This window comes from Halichoeres trimaculatus, unplaced genomic scaffold (genome assembly GCF_033239565.1).
Source record: "Halichoeres trimaculatus isolate MK-OKI-2021-1 unplaced genomic scaffold, fHalTri1.1 fHalTri1_scaffold_20, whole genome shotgun sequence".
NCBI classification, from domain to species: domain Eukaryota; kingdom Metazoa; phylum Chordata; class Actinopteri; order Labriformes; family Labridae; genus Halichoeres; species Halichoeres trimaculatus.
In genome coordinates this window covers 625,132-640,900 of record NW_027437198.1, presented here as the reverse complement: position 1 = coordinate 640,900, position 15,769 = coordinate 625,132, and the positions used below count along the sequence as shown (strand labels likewise).

Genomic DNA, 15,769 nt, shown 5'->3' with positions numbered 1-15,769 from the left:
AGGCTAAAACACAGGCTAAAGGCTAAAACACAAGCTAAATGCTCAAACACAACTCACATGAACAAAAGGCAAAAACACAAACATAGGCTAAAACAAAAGCTAAAGGCTATTGTAGTAGGACAGAACCAGGATTCACTAACGTTACACGTTACAGACACGTCTCAGAGCACCGGGCTGTGAGGAGAGAGAAATATAGCAGCTGCTAAACTACGCTACAAACTGACAAAGTTAGCTTGTTGTCAGGTTTCAAAGCGTAGCTCAACCTAACTGTTAATAAATAACTTACCTCGAGGAGATGGATCTGGTAAAAAGTTGTCTTGAACAAAGAAAAGTAGAGTGAAAAAGAAAATCTGATCTCCATTCATTTCCAAAGCAAACACATGCTTTGATCAGATTCAGGTCTTCACCACAGAGTGTGTGAGACTCCAGGCCAGAAGGTGGCGCTGCAGTCTGATTTAAACAGATCCTCCTCACAGCGTCTTTAACTTTGCTGTTTGTGGAGCAAGCTGTGATACTAGAGTAAAAACTAAATCGATATCAAGACAATAATTCAACACATCTCAGTTTAAAGAAATGGGAATTAAAAACAATTAGTTCTGCCAACCACCAAAAATATTCTGTGCACATTTTCTCACCAGACAGATGGCCACAGTCTCTCACTCCTGGACACACACACACACACACACACACACACACACACACACACACACACACACACACACACACACACACACACACACACACACACACACACACACACACACACACACACACAGAAATACCTGATACAGTAGTCAGGTCTTGTACAGTAAGTGACTCTAAACACTGTCTCTCATGTTTGTTAACTGGCTGAATGAAATGTTAAATTTTACACTCGACGTCCCCTGAGCTGCACATTATCTTCGGTTAAATTAATGAAGGCAACAAACAGCGTTTTCAAGCTTCAGGTGCAGCCAGAGCATCCAAAATCTGATACCAGGTCCAAAACTTCTTTTTCCATCTGCTTGTTATTTTTGGTAGTAACAAACACTCTCTGACTTCCAGATGGAGTCTGAGATGAACAAAAGCCGTGGTCACATGGACCACCAGAATGAACACTGCCTTATCAGAAGACACTGGTGTTAGTGGAGAGATGTTTTGTTCTCCATAGATGAGGGTGGTTTATACTCTGCATGTCAACGTGTGATACAGCTGTTTCAAAGTTAACGAAGAATATTCTTCATTCTTTATGCACATCTGCAGCATGTGACGTGAAAAGTCTCTGATCAGTTGTCACTGCTGGTCTGAATAAAGATACTGGAGTTGGACAGAGCACAGCAGGGGGTGGAGGAGCAACGTGTCTGTCACTGTTCCACATCATGTACCACGATGCAGTGGCTGCAGCGTTTGTTAGCCACAGGAACAGCTGTTATAAACCACTTCTTCTGCTGTTTTTGGCACATTAGACCAGTGGAACGAATCACACACACACACACACACACACACACACACACACACACACACACACACACACACACACACACACACACTTACACATCTTGATCTCATCTCTTCATTTAGCTCCTTTGTAAACAGGAAAGTTGGATTCTTCGATGGTTGCATCTTCATGTGACCTCCATGCAGCTGTTATTTAAAAACTGTTTATAACTGTGTGTGCACTTCATTAAATTAAGCTGTCGTGTGATTACAACCAATAAGTCTGAGATTGGCTTCTTGATTTTCTCCTTTTATTTTCACATTTTTATACCCACCCTCTGTTATTCTATAAGCCGTGCTCTAACCATTGAGGCTGGGAATAAGATGAATCTGAGTTTGCAAACAATAGCAGAAATATGCTTCTTGTGGTTAGTGCAGCACTCAAAATAGCAAATGAAATAATATGAACGATGCTTGAAGTGTTTAAAGTATTATCCAGGTTCTCTAAGATTTCACTGCAAAATCTGAAATCCTAACAAGAGTTTACGTCTTTCTTTAAGGAAAAAAAATGTCTTCCCAGAATAAACATAAGCTTCATTTCCTCCCAAGACCAGAAAATGTCCTATTTTAGAATATTAAAATAACTGCTTGCAAGGACTAAAAAGAATCGATCGAGGAGGTAAGACACATTTTCCTGTCAAGTTTAATATAAAACATGTAATGTCTCAATTCAGGATTTTCTTTTTCTTTTTTTACTTATTTACAAGATATTTGAGCATAATCTTTCTGTTTAAGAAGAAGAAGAAGAAGAAGAAGAAGAAGAAGAAGAAGAAGAAGAAGAAGAAGAAGAAGAAGAAGAGGGAGTACATTTCAGTTGTTTTGAACAAAAGAATCGGCATTACGAATACTTTCTGATGGAAAATCACAAACATGCTTTACATGAGTGTAAATCATCAGATTCTGGTCCAATGATCAGGAAGAAATGAAGAGAACCCGGGACAAACAAAAGTTGGCTCTGAAGGACGACGCTGAAGTTTTCTGCTCCACAGGTAAAGGTGGAGAATGTTTCCGTAGCAACGTTTATTGATTGTAAAGGTCATTGTTTCTTGTTGATGGTACAGTGTAACAAATGTGGTTGTTTCTCTGAGAGTTTTCTTTCCTCTCTGACAGTCAGAGGTGGATTGGTGCTTCAGTGTTGAGGGCTAGCTCTGTCAAACAGAACATGAGCTCTCAGAGGGGGAGGAGGCTGTCATGGAGCTTTCTGCCTGTTGTTACTCTAGCTGTGAGACATGTCCCTCAGCATCAACGCCATCAACATGATGATCAGAATAAATGAGGCCATCTTCAGGATCCTCTTTGATCTGCAAAGGCTGAGAGTCACTGAGTGATGGGATGGTTCAGCAACGGATGGGCTCATTCTGAAATCTGAACGCTTCATGTTGATAACATTACAAATTCTACAGACTGCACCTTTAAGTTTTTTCAGACAACTTTTGCTAGAAATGCGACACAAACACTTGCTGAGTTTTCACTTTTTGCTGTGTCTAAGATTACAGACACAGAATTGTGAGAGCAAATCTCTCTTTCAGCTTTCTGAGAAGTCCCGTTCCAACCTTTTGCTGAGCTGCCTCAGTTTGGTGACATTTGAAGAAGATTTTCATTTTGATCAATTGAATGAGCAGGCTGACCTCTGAGGACTCCTGGCACACATGGCAGAAAATCAAACATGCAGACTTTAAAGTCAGTTTTTGGGGAGGGTTTTTTTTTTATTTTTTAAAGGAGTCAAGAACAGTATCACAGAACTTAAAGAGTTTCCTCGTGTTTGCTGGAAGCTCAGTGTGAAACCTGCTTTGTTCTCAGGTGGATTCTGCGTCAGTGCTGGATCATGGAGTCAGGAAGCCGCTCGTCATGTTCAAACCACAACTCTTTCTTCTTCATACAAGTCTGACTTCTCCATGTAATGAAGGCTGAAAATAAATCTGCCTCACACAGATACACGCACACTGTGCATGTGTGTGTGTGCATGTGTGTGTGTGTGTGCATGTGTGTGTGTGTGTGTGCAGCGTGGCATGGCTGGCACTGACAGCTGTGGCAGTTCCAGTTATTGAGTAGATGGATAATTGGTCTCAGAGGAGATAAATGAAGCAGTGTGTGTGTGTGTGTGTGTGTGTGTGTGTGTGTGTGTGTGTGTGTGTGTGTGTGTGTGTGTGTGTGACATGTTTGCGTGCATGTAGCGTATCAGTCAGCAGCAGGATGAAGATGATGCTCCATCTCGAGGATTACTTGAGAGGAGAAAATCCCAACTGAACACTCAGAGACAGGAGCTCAGTTTGTCGCCCGTTTAGGAGGAACAGAAGGTGGAAACGATTCTTCTGTTGCCCAGAAACTCTCTCTGCTCAGTTAAGATCTCACAGAAAAAGCTGGAAGCCAACTGTATGTGCTTAATTAAAAACAGAAGAAAGCAGCTCCGCAGGACCAAAATAAATTTATAACACATTAAAACACCCACAGAGCAGTATGAGGATCTTATCAGTGAGGAGGAGGAGGATGGAGAGGAAGGTGCAGAGGGTTTCTGAACTCTCCAGGTGAAGGAGGACGAGTGGAGGAGGGTAATTTTGCAGCATATTTGAGGAAATTGAGACTCATACAGTTTGAAATTCAGAGACAAACTTCTCTGGTTTTCAGATCATCCTCCGCAGAAGGCTACAGATATGTAAGGACCATTTTTAAACCTTAAATCTCTGAAAGAATTCTTTCCAAATGGCTAAAAACATGGTGTAATGTTTTTATAATGTAATGATATTTGAAGGAGACAGATGACAGGCAACATGCTCAGTCATTTAACACAGCCCCTGGTGTCTAAACAAAGCACCTCGTCATGCTTTAGTGTAACTTTTAACCCTGCCCAGCCCAGAGCACTTTAACAACAGACCTAAACAGCCTTCCTCAAAGCCGTCCCCCTGTGTGTCTACAAACCGAAATAAGCTCTTACTAATCAACATGAGCAGAGCATCTTGCTAACATACAAGCTTGTAAGCATGCCCAGAAACATGGCTGACATCATGACATTTATATGGTATGGTATATATGGTCAGTTAACTTTTGATATTTTCACACAGTTTTCAGATACGTTGGATGGTCATTGTGACATGTACATCAATAGTCATCTATCTTCTTAGCAGTGGGGTATAAGGGGGGGGGGGGGGGGGGGGGGGGGGGGCAGACGCCCCACCTTATGGCCCAATTGTTAAAAAATGTGTGCTAAAGTGCACTCTCAGAGTATGAAACATGCACTAAAGTGACCTCTTGAGAGCAAAATTACAGACTAAAGTGCTCTCAGCGTTTCTCCAGAAGGGTGCCAAAGTACCCTCTGGGTGGGCAAATGGCTTTCCAAAGGTCCCTCTTGGGCTCTAAATGTGTCCTAAAGTGCCCTCTTCGGAGCCAAAATACATGCCTGAGTGCCCTCCTGGGATCCAAAAGATATTTCTTAGTGTCCACTTAGGGGCCAAATGTGCACTTAAGTACCATCTTGAGTTCAAAAATGAAGACTTGGGACTTGGGAAGACTAGGACTGAAAATATCAAATATATCAAAGTGTCACCTTGAAGACAAAGTGTGTTTTAACGTGCCTTCTTGGGAGCCAAATGGTGTTGCTAAATGCCTTTTTAGAGCTAAGTGTGCACTAAGGTCCCGATGAGATCCAGGTGATGTTTCTTAGTGCACTCTGCAGAGCTACATGTTTGCCAAAGTGCCATCTTTGAAGCCAAAATGAGAGTTAAACACACTCTTTGCTGGTTAAAACATCATATGTGCAAATGATTCAACATGTCCCCAGTTCCCTCCAAACACACGGCACTTAGCTTCCTCGTTAGTGGTGAGAACACATTTTGAAATGTCTGCACCTTTCACTGCTTATACGTCATTATAAAGTGAGAAGTGTGACAGGTAGATCACTGCAGGTTACACATTGTAAACAGAAGCACTAAAATAACATCCAGCTATATGTGCATGTGAGAGTGATGCACATCCTGGGTGTTCCTACTCATCAGAGTAAATCCTTGACAAGTGTTGCTCCTAAGGTGAGGGAGCAGGTATGATGATAAAGGCTCCTAAGCAGATGATCAGGACTGGGTTGGCTGATGTCACATTTACAGAATCAGTGAACACTTTGGGCACTGAAGGATGTGAGCAAGGTCAACCTCCATGAAACATCCACTTTGAGTTATCAGAAAAACACTGAAGCTTTTAACGCTGAGTAAGAATATCCAGTGAGTCTGCAGTCACTTCTGTTCACTGTTGTTAAAGTAAGAAATGAAATATCAGCCAGAGAACGCAGATTGGACCTGCCAAGAGCTGAAATCCACATCTGATATCTGTGAGCTGGTTGAAATTACCCAGCAGAAGGTTTTCAAAGCCTCAGAGGAGAGGCATGAAACTTCACTTACTGTGTGTGTGTGTGTGTGTGTGTGTGTGTGTGTGTGTGTGTGTGTGTGTGTGTGTGTGTGTGTGTGTGTGTGTGTGTGTGTGTGTGTGTGTGTGTGTGTGTGTGTGTGTGTGTGTGTAAGCATGCATGCTCTTGTGTAGAGTCTGGGTGAATCACTTCATGGATGAAGCAGAGCACAGAACTAAAAGATGTCTGCAAGAAGACGGCTCAGTAATTTACTGGGTGGATTTCAAGGTGTCAGCCTTCAGGCTAGCTGAGTAAGAGTCTTAGGGAGATCAGGCAAACACACACACACACACACACACACACACACACACACACACGCACACACACACACACACACATGTGCAGTATTAGCAGTGGTCCCTGCTGGCAGAGACACTGAGCTTCCGTTTGTATCATGGCAGAAACCTTTGAAGTGCAGCTAGCATTTTGCATGCCGCTGTTCCCCTCCACACACTCTCAAATGTAACCCCAACACACACACACAAACATACACACACGCACGCACACACACACACACACACACACACACACACACACACACACACACACACACACACACACACACACACACACACACACACACACACACACACACACACACACACGGCCAGCTGAGGGAGATGTCCAACTTATCTCCTGTGTTCAGTGCGTGTTGTGATGCCAGATTTCATCTGCACCGAGCCAAAGCTGAACTGAGGACCAGCTAGGAAACATCAAACAGCATGAGAAACCCTCTAACAGGGTGCCCAGTGTGTGCATGTGTGTGTGCACGTGTGTGTGTCTGTGCATGTGTGTGGGCGTGTGTGTTTGCACACAGAACATATGTGCAGAGATTTGTCAGTCAGATCCTGTAGCTGCTTCAGACCGACTGTGGACAAAGCTGTAAACAAGGAACACGTTTGTTGTTTCATGAACCCAGAACTTCAGGTTTTACAGTAACAACATGTTTGTAGAGGTTCCTACACACAGGATGCTACGGTGGCCCCTGGGTGTCAGTCTATTCGCAAAAGCTCCAGCACAAGTACAAGGACCAAAACCCTAATGCAAAAGCTACAATACAACAGAAGTACAGCAACAACGGACATTAAAAGAGGTCAGTTTCCCCAACGAACACAGAAAAGTTGTGAAAGTGAGTCAATGATTATCTTTTCAAACTCCAGCTATGATAAATAAAGCTTGGTAGGGGTCTCACCTTGGAATACCCTTCATAGTACTTATATATTCATTGACCCGAAAAACGTAGCGCTACAGTTTGAAACATGACAACAAGAAAACACAAGTTTGTACCTTATGACAGTAGCCAGCTTTATGTAGCTCTACTGCAGTGCAGTGCTAGGATGTATACGTAAGATAACGTGACAATAAGCTAACTTTGTCAGTTTGTAGCGCAGTTTAGCAGCCGGCTATATTTCTCTCTACTTTCAGCCTGGTGTTCTGAGACGTGTCTGTAACGTGTAACGTTAGTGAATCCTGGTTCTGTCCTACCAGAGCTCATCTACCAACTCCAACCTCACCAAGCAGAGCTAACGTAACCTGGCTCTTCATTTTATTGATAGACTCTCAAGTTTGAACAGACCACTGCAGAATAACTGCTGACTGTGGGTTGGAGTCAATATTAGCACAAACACATTAACCTGGGTTTTAGCCTCTTGCTCATGTTTTAGCCTTAAGCTTGTGCTCTATCTCTCTCCTGTTTCTCTTTCTTCTGCTCTTCTGTCCTTTTTCTGTCTGACAGTTAGGCTCCAGTGTCCACCATCACTACTAAATGAATCACAGAAATCGTTTTCAGCAGAGAAAAACACAGATCTCTCTTCTCTCTAATAAACTTCATCAGCCGGCATGGTGTTGTCATGGTGACCTAGATGTGCTGTAAATCAATCCAGTCCTGCTCGACCCGATCAGGAAGCTAAGAAGTAGCATTTTGACATAATCTGTAACCAGTAATATTGGTGCTGATAATCTCATTTTAAAGTGTGGATTAGGATCAGGCAGATATCTAGAAGACAGACTTTCAATATCACTCAAACTCCTCACAGGGACTTTAACCATAGGTGATTGCTCTAAGACTGCAAGTGAAGCTCAGCTTCCCCTAAAATGTCCCTAAAAAAAGTGTTGATATGTTCTGCTGTGTGAACATTTCATTGATAAAATCTGAGCTAGAATTCCTTCATCTTTAGTTCAGAATCAGCTCCTATCACAGGTAACTGGCTCCACCTCCTTCTCATTCATCCCCGCAGCGTCTCAGCGCTTTAACACAGTCAGACGCTGAGCGTCTTCTGACTTCAGCGGGGAAGCGTAGAGTGGGTTGTTTCACTGTGGAAACTGGACGGTCATTGGATAAATGCTGGGCTTTGTCCCACCCATCGGATGCCCAGCGTCTCTGGGGGTCTATGAGACAGTGGGCTGGCCTGGACGCTGGGCTTCTGCATGATGATTGGATGATCTGTCTGAGGCTGAATCCCTTTTTGATTGACAGTGAAATGAGCCAGTCAGCGATCTTGAAGTATAACCCTCCACCGGAGCATCTTCTCAGTTGTTGTGGACTGATCCGGAGGCTTTATTGGTCCCCAGCGAGTTTACCTTTCTTAAAAACAACGAACGTAGAGAGAACACTGGTAAAATCCCTGGAAAAAAACACCTGGTTGATACGACAGGGTCACAGATCATTTTCTTGAAAAGGAACGGAGAGTAGAATTTACGTTTAAATAAATGAACAAATTTATGATGTAGGCCAGAAAAAAATGAGCTTCCCCTCCTCGACTGACCAGCAGCCGCCGCTGACTTTAACCACTGTTTGGATCTCCTTCAGGTAAACTGAACATGAACAATGAATCCTTGAAGTTTTCTTCACTTATTAGACTTTCATGTCAAGTTGAGGTAAATTTAGAAACAGGAGGAAAATGTGGCGGATTTGGAAACTCTGAGTCTTTTGAGAAAAAGAGTGAACAGCACTAAACCGTGGCAGCAGAAGGCAACTTTTGCAGAGCAGCTCCTATCAGTCAGCTCCTTTTATCTAAAGGTTCTTCATGTGCACTAGATTCCCACCTTCTCATGTTTCCATTTCCCCTTCCTGTTTTTTTTTCTCTTCGATTTATAGTTCTTCTCTAGAAAGATTGAGGGTGCTGAGCAGTTTTTATTGGACTCCAGGAAAAACAGCCCCTGCACAGGGATGAAGAATGTGCTGAAGGCTGAAGCTGGAACATGTGGCAATGCAGAGAGGAGATAGTGCCACTTTTACAAGATGAAACAGGCGGCTGTTTAATAATGCACTTTTTCCCAGCCTCCCTTCCCCGGGAAGACTAATGTCTCCTTTCAAACACATTAGCATTTTGATAAGCCTGGCTGAAGCCCGCTCCCTCTCTCCTGCAGGAGCGATAAGGCGTAGCAGTCCGGCTTTATGACAGCGTGGAGTAATTGGAACGCAGCATGGAAGAAGTGAGCATTTAGAGAGGAGGAAGAGGGACGGAGGAAGAGGTCTTTCAGGTGGATAAAGTTTGCTGATTCAGAGAGTGAGGAAATTAGAGTGAATGGCAGGCTCTCTGTGTGACACTGGAGGTGAAGGAGCAGCAGAAGGAGAGGGGTTTATGAAAATAAGGAGCTGATTCAGTCACATGCTGATGGAGGTTTAGGTTGGAGGTTGGCATTAAAGCCCTCAGGCTCCGTTCTCCTGCAGAGCGCTCTCTGCCCATTGAAGGAGGATCTGAGCTAATTATGTAAAGATGTGTGGAAGAAGTGTTGGCGCGCTGTGTGTCGACCAGACTCTCCCTCTCTGCTGTTGATGTTTTTAATCCCTGCAACAACAAGAACTGTGATTTCCCTCTGCTGAGCTTTTCATGGAGGCACTTGTCAGACGTCACACCCGACCTCGCTGCACAGCGATGTGACCTCCATAAATTGCCAGAAAAACAAAGATGTCACCCTGAGCGCCAGGGCTGTGCACTGGAGAGAATCTATTGGTTTACTACACATCCCTCTGACGGAGTTTCATCCAGCGTCTATACACTGAGATAACCTATCCAAGACAGAATAACACAGTGTTTCCCTAATCTCAGGATAACCTACAGAGACACGGCAGACACCATGCACAAAGTCTAAAGGTTGAAGTTCTGTATTTATGGTGCACTGTCTCTACATTTGGTACGATCCAAGTGACTGCACAACATTCCTCTTTGACCGGTGACAGAGATTACAATCCCAGCATTGCAACAAACCAAAACTACATTTCAAAAGATTAAAGAAGTGTTTCAAAGGTATGGTAGGTCATATTTTTTAAAGTATTTTTTAAATAACTGTCAAAAAGTCATCTATACACTGGTAGCAAGTTATACACATAATACACTGACACTGTGATGAGAAATGTCCGTGGTCTGTATCAGCATCTGGGCAGCAATAAGTAAGCCTAATGAGAACCAGGAAGAGGTCTGACGCTACGCCCTGCACGTCACTGTTCCTCATTTGTGATGTCATACATCTTTTGTTTGTTTTTTCTTTGCAGTATGTCCTCACTGGGGCTAGACGAAGAGGACATCAATGCACATGACTTAAATGATATCCGTAATCCAGTGTGAGTTTATGTGTGAACTGCAAAGATCATAATTTGATAACTTTCTGTTTTTGTCTGTAAAAATATCCTTTCTAGTCAGTTGTACTCACTAATACTTTTACAGCTTTTGTAGAGGAATCATCAACCATCATCTTTACAGTGTTTTTATTTTGCTTGATCAAAAATAAAAACATTACTTAAAACATTACGTACTGTGAATATTACCAATGGAGATAAACTTGTTGAAGATATAACAGACGAAATATATCTGAAGAAATTTGTGGCTAAACCCATTCACCAGAAATCCTTCTGGCTTGCAGATTCTGGACTGGCTGGAGGTCTTGCAGATTCTGGACTGGCTGGAGGTCTTGCAGATTCTGGACTGGCTGGAGGTCTTGCAGATTCTGGACTGGCTGGAGGTCTTGCTCTACTCCGATGAGGTGCTTGGCGCTGGATTATAGTCAACCCCAGAACCAACTGCACTCTCATCAAAAGAGCTCTAACATGAAAAAAATAAATTAAAATGTTATAAAGCCAAAAATTCGACTGTAAACAACGGTGTACCAAAATACATATCTATGCTCCGTAGTCATTTAGTAGCTTCACATTATGAGATACACCGCTAAACGCACAGAAACACTCAAATCAATCGTTACTTTTCACCTCTGACTGTTGTTTCCAGCTCTCTGGCTAGCAGGGGTTGTTAGCCAGGCAATAATAAATCTGTCATTTCTTATCTACCGATCAGATAAACACAAACAGACGTGCTAGCATTACCGCTCGTGCACTAAAAATCCTAATTTTAATCTACTCCTGATGTGGGGAAGTGAATTTACTTACATGAGAATGAGACATGCTTCCTTTTCTTTGATGAAAAAATACTGCTAACGATGTAGCAAGTTAGCTCTCCACCGCTACCTGTACTCATCCTCCAGCTGTCTGCCTCTGCACGTTCATGTGGTTCAGGAGGCGTGGTTTCAGAGGAAGCCTGGAGGGAGGGGGTGGGGTTGTTTCGGTTGTATCGTTTGAAAATCCACCCAAGGGCTGCAGCTTGCTCAATCTGACCTTCCCTACCTTTAAATGATCTTTTTTTGTTTTGTTTACAACAACAGTGCTGTATCTTTCATTATTAAATATTAAAGGTCCCATATTATGCAAAATTCACATTGGACTGGTCTTGTAACAGTAATATGTGTCCCTAGCCTGTCTACAAACACTCCCGAAATGAGAAAATTCTATGGTCTCCTTCTCTTGCTTGCTCCAGACAAAGTTTGCTTTCAGGACATGTACGTCAAACACACAGAGTTGAGATCTGCCCTGTGAGGATTCATGATACTGAAAAAAGTAACTCCTCCAGGCCCGCCCCTTGTCCTGCCCCTTCTGTGCAGCACGTTTTTCACCTTGGCTGCTCAGCTGCTTCAGTAAAATAAACATGGCGAAGGAACAAGCGAAGCACGGCGGTTGCTCTGTTGTTGGCTGCACAAAAGAGCACAGAAGTCTTTTTTTAACTCCATCATCCGAGGTTTTGAAGACGCAGTGGATTAATTTTACTTTTGATGGAGATGCACCCACTACAACTTCTAAAATGTTGTATGTGTGTGCTCACCATTTCACTTTGGACTGCTTTCTCAACGAGGGCCAGCACAAAGCAGGATTCACCAAGAACCTGAAGCTGAAGCATGGATCTGTACCAACTGTCCATGATCCAGCTACATATGTGGGAGCAGTAAGTTTCACTAATTTATGTTGCTTTACCATACGCTCTACCTAGCGCAATAACCTGATACATGTGGTTTTAGCACAGCAGCTAACGTAAGTTACGGTTTGTAACTTAGTTTCCTTACACTATGTTAACACACATGAGTAAATAATATCAGGGGACATTAAAGAGAAGATATATGGACATATATTTCATGTGAAGCTAGCTTTATATACATAATGTTATCTTTTGTTTGGACGGATGTGACTACTTGTCGCGGTAGCTCCCGGCGGAGCTAATGTTGTGCTACAGGGTAGCGAACGCGCTCTCAGCTGTTATTATGGACGCTAAGACCACAGTCACCACTAATGTGTGAGTTACTGCTGCAGTTTAGTTTGCTGGATAGATGTCCCTCATGGTACTGTCTCCAAAAACGAACAGTTCAGGCTGCACACAAATTAATGTCAGCACCAAGATGCTAACGTTAATTTTGTTTACCTGATGGCAACCGCGGCAGTATATCAAGACACATAATTAGGGATGCACGATATTATCGGCACAATATCGGTATCGGCCGATAAAAGCTTAAAAACACGTTTATCGGTATCTGCAGATATGAAAATTTCTGCCGATAGGCACAGCCGATAAGGTGACGTAGTAATTGGGCGCGCGCAGTGACATCTATAGTGCACCAAGAGCAAGTCTCAACATGTCGGCCGTGTGGAGGTATTTTAGTGTCTCAGAAACAGACACGAAATTAGCAATTTGCAAGGATTGTAAAGCTCAAGTGATGCGAGGAGGAGCAAAGCAACACTCCTTTAACACTACCAACTTAATCGTGCATCTCCAGAGCCGTCATCCTGAACAGCACCGAGAGTTTCTGAAAAGCAAGGAGGAAAAAGCGCCAGCGCCAGCGAAAACCTTGCAGCAGCCTCTCCTTCAGTCATTCAGCAAAGCGAAGGCGTATAACAGTGACCACCCCAAGGTAAAGGAGATCAACAAGAAAATAATCGAATTCATTGCTCTTGATAACCAGCCATTCAGCGTGGTTGAAGATGCGGGCTTCCGCAGACTAATGATGCATTTGGAGCCCCGCTACGCCATTCCCAGCCGGCGTTTCTTCTCGGATGTAGCCTTACCTGCACTGCAACGCTCCGTCTCCAGTCACGTAGAGAAGCTCCTCGCCAATGCTGCTCACATTAGCTTCACTTCGGATATTTGGACATCGAGTGTAAGTCCTGTCAGCATGTTGAGTCTCACGGCACAGCGGATAGACGAGGATTTTACTCTTAAAAAAGCCGTCCTTCATTCGCAGGAGTGCTCCGGTTCTCACACAGCGGCTTCTGCCTTTGACAGCATGTTTAAAAAATGGAAAATAGCTAAGGAGATGGTGCATGTAGTGCTACGTGACAATGCGCGGAACATGGCAAAAGCTATGATGGAGTTCGGAGTGCCAAGTTTACCGTGCATGGCGCACACACTGCAGCTCGCTGTACATGAAGGCGTCCTGTCCCAGCGCAGCGTCGCGGATGTTGTTGCCGTTGGGAGGAAAATTGTCGGACATTTCAGACATTCTCAAGTTGCAAGCAGCCGCCTGCAAGATGTACAAAAGGAGCTCGGGATGCAGGTAAAACGGCTTCAACAGGATGTTGCAACAAGGTGGAATTCCACTTTTTATATGATGCAAAGCCTGGTTGAGCAGAAGAGGGCATTAGGAGCATATGCTGCTGATTATGAGCTGACGGCAAATCAGTGGGCAATTCTAGAAAATATGATCACACTACTGGCGCCTTTTGAGCAACTGACAAGAGAGATAAGTTCCGCAGAAGCCTCCACTGCTGATGTGATCCCCGCGGTAGTGGCACTGACGCGCCTGCTGAGCAGACCTACGGACAGAGGCATGCAGACCGCAAAAGCGACCCTCCTGAAAGCCGTGAATGACCGCTTCCATGGTGCACAATGTGAGCCCCTTTTCTCCATCGCTACAATGCTTGATGCCCGTTACAAAGACCGCTACTTTGATGCGGATAAGAAGAGAAGTGCTCGTGACCTGTTGCTGACAGTGTTGGATGAAATGAATGATGGCACGGGAAGTGCACACACCTGCACAGAGGGGCCCCCTGAAAAGAAGACCCAAATGGGATCCCTGCTGGACATGTATGAAGAAATTCTGGAGGAGAGTGTCACACGTGGAGAGTTGGCAAATACCGAAACAGCATCACAGGTAAGCCATAAAAGAAAATACTGTAAAGCATAGTTCATGAGAGACTTTAATTTTGTATTTCATATTTTTGGACTGCAGAAATAAAATGAATGTGTACTGTGACTGTAAGGATTATTATTCCACATTGTCAGCTGTTGCCTTCTTTAGAAACTGTCTGGGAATGTCAGGGGAAAAGCCTGTAGTGTTTTTCACCGTAGCTTTAAGTTCCATATATTGAACCACCATAGAGTACAGATAAAAAAAACAGTAATTGTAATGTCTTTGCCTTAGAAAGAGGTTTTAAAACCTAAAATATAGAATTTCTGTGTTCTTTTACTTTGTAGGTCAATGCATACCTGTCGGAGGCCCCAAATTCCAGGAGCAACAGTCCACTGGACTGCTGGAAAACCAACCAGTCCCGTTTCCCTGCACTCGCTCGTGCAGCACGCAAGTACCTGTGTGCGCCCAGCACAAGTGTTGACAGCGAGCAGCTATTTAGTGTTGCCTCTGATGTGATAGATGAAAAGAGGAATCGTCTAGATTGCGGGAAAGCAGAGATGCTAATTTTTGTGAAGAAAAACCTTCCTTTGCTCCTAAAAAGTTAGGAAAGACAAACTTATCTGTCAGCTGAAGTCATCTCTAATTTGCCTTGCAAAGGTATAGACTTAAGTTCAAGTTGTGAATTAAATCTAGTCTTATAATGTTCTTAAGGGGTCACTTTCTCTATCCCAAGGTTGTAAAAGTATTATTCCCTCCCAAAAAAAGACTGATGGATCATAACTTTTTCCGTCAGATTTAAGCCTTAGATTTTTTTTCCAGAATCTTTTGTTTCTCTTCGTTTCCTGACACTGAAGGACTGATGTTTTAGTTCAGGAAATAAATACTTTCATTTTGTGCTCTAAAGATCACCATGTCATTTCCTCTTTAAAGTGCTGTTTACAGAAAATGCAGGAAGTTGTTGTAAATTTGTCTGTTTTGAAAAAAAAATACATTTTTTATTTATGGTAAAATCAAATGTTTTTTGTCTTGTTTTATGTGTGTTTCTTAAACTAATACGTCACAATAAGAGTACCATATAAATTCCAGACTTAGCTTTCTTTACAGTGAAAAAAACAAACAAACTTGTGATTACCGGTATCGGTATCGGCCAAAAGGGGTTTCGATATATCGGCATATCGGATATCGGCAAAAATCCAATATCGTGCATCCCTACACATAATATTTGTTACTAACCACTCAGATACGCCCTGCTGCAGCCGTAGAGTTTGGATTTCTTCAGGCGCCTCTCCTTCTGGGTCAGACTCTGGATCAAACTGGTCTGACTGAACCACGGTGCTTCTATGAGCCATATCTACACACTCCGTGTAAACACTGCAGCATGGTACCGGAGCGAAAGCCGCACCCTCGTCCACAGAAGTTGTGAAGGAGGCATGGACAGGGCAGCTCATTATCATTTAG

At 43.3% G+C, this 15,769-nt stretch overlaps 1 protein-coding gene across 4 annotated transcripts in view; it reads right to left on the bottom strand.

The window, feature by feature from the left end:
• rbfox1 (RNA binding fox-1 homolog 1) overlaps positions 1-15,769 on the bottom strand; it is a 356,244-nt gene that overhangs the window by 323,476 nt on the left and 16,999 nt on the right. The gene's annotated exons all lie outside the window — the stretch shown is intronic.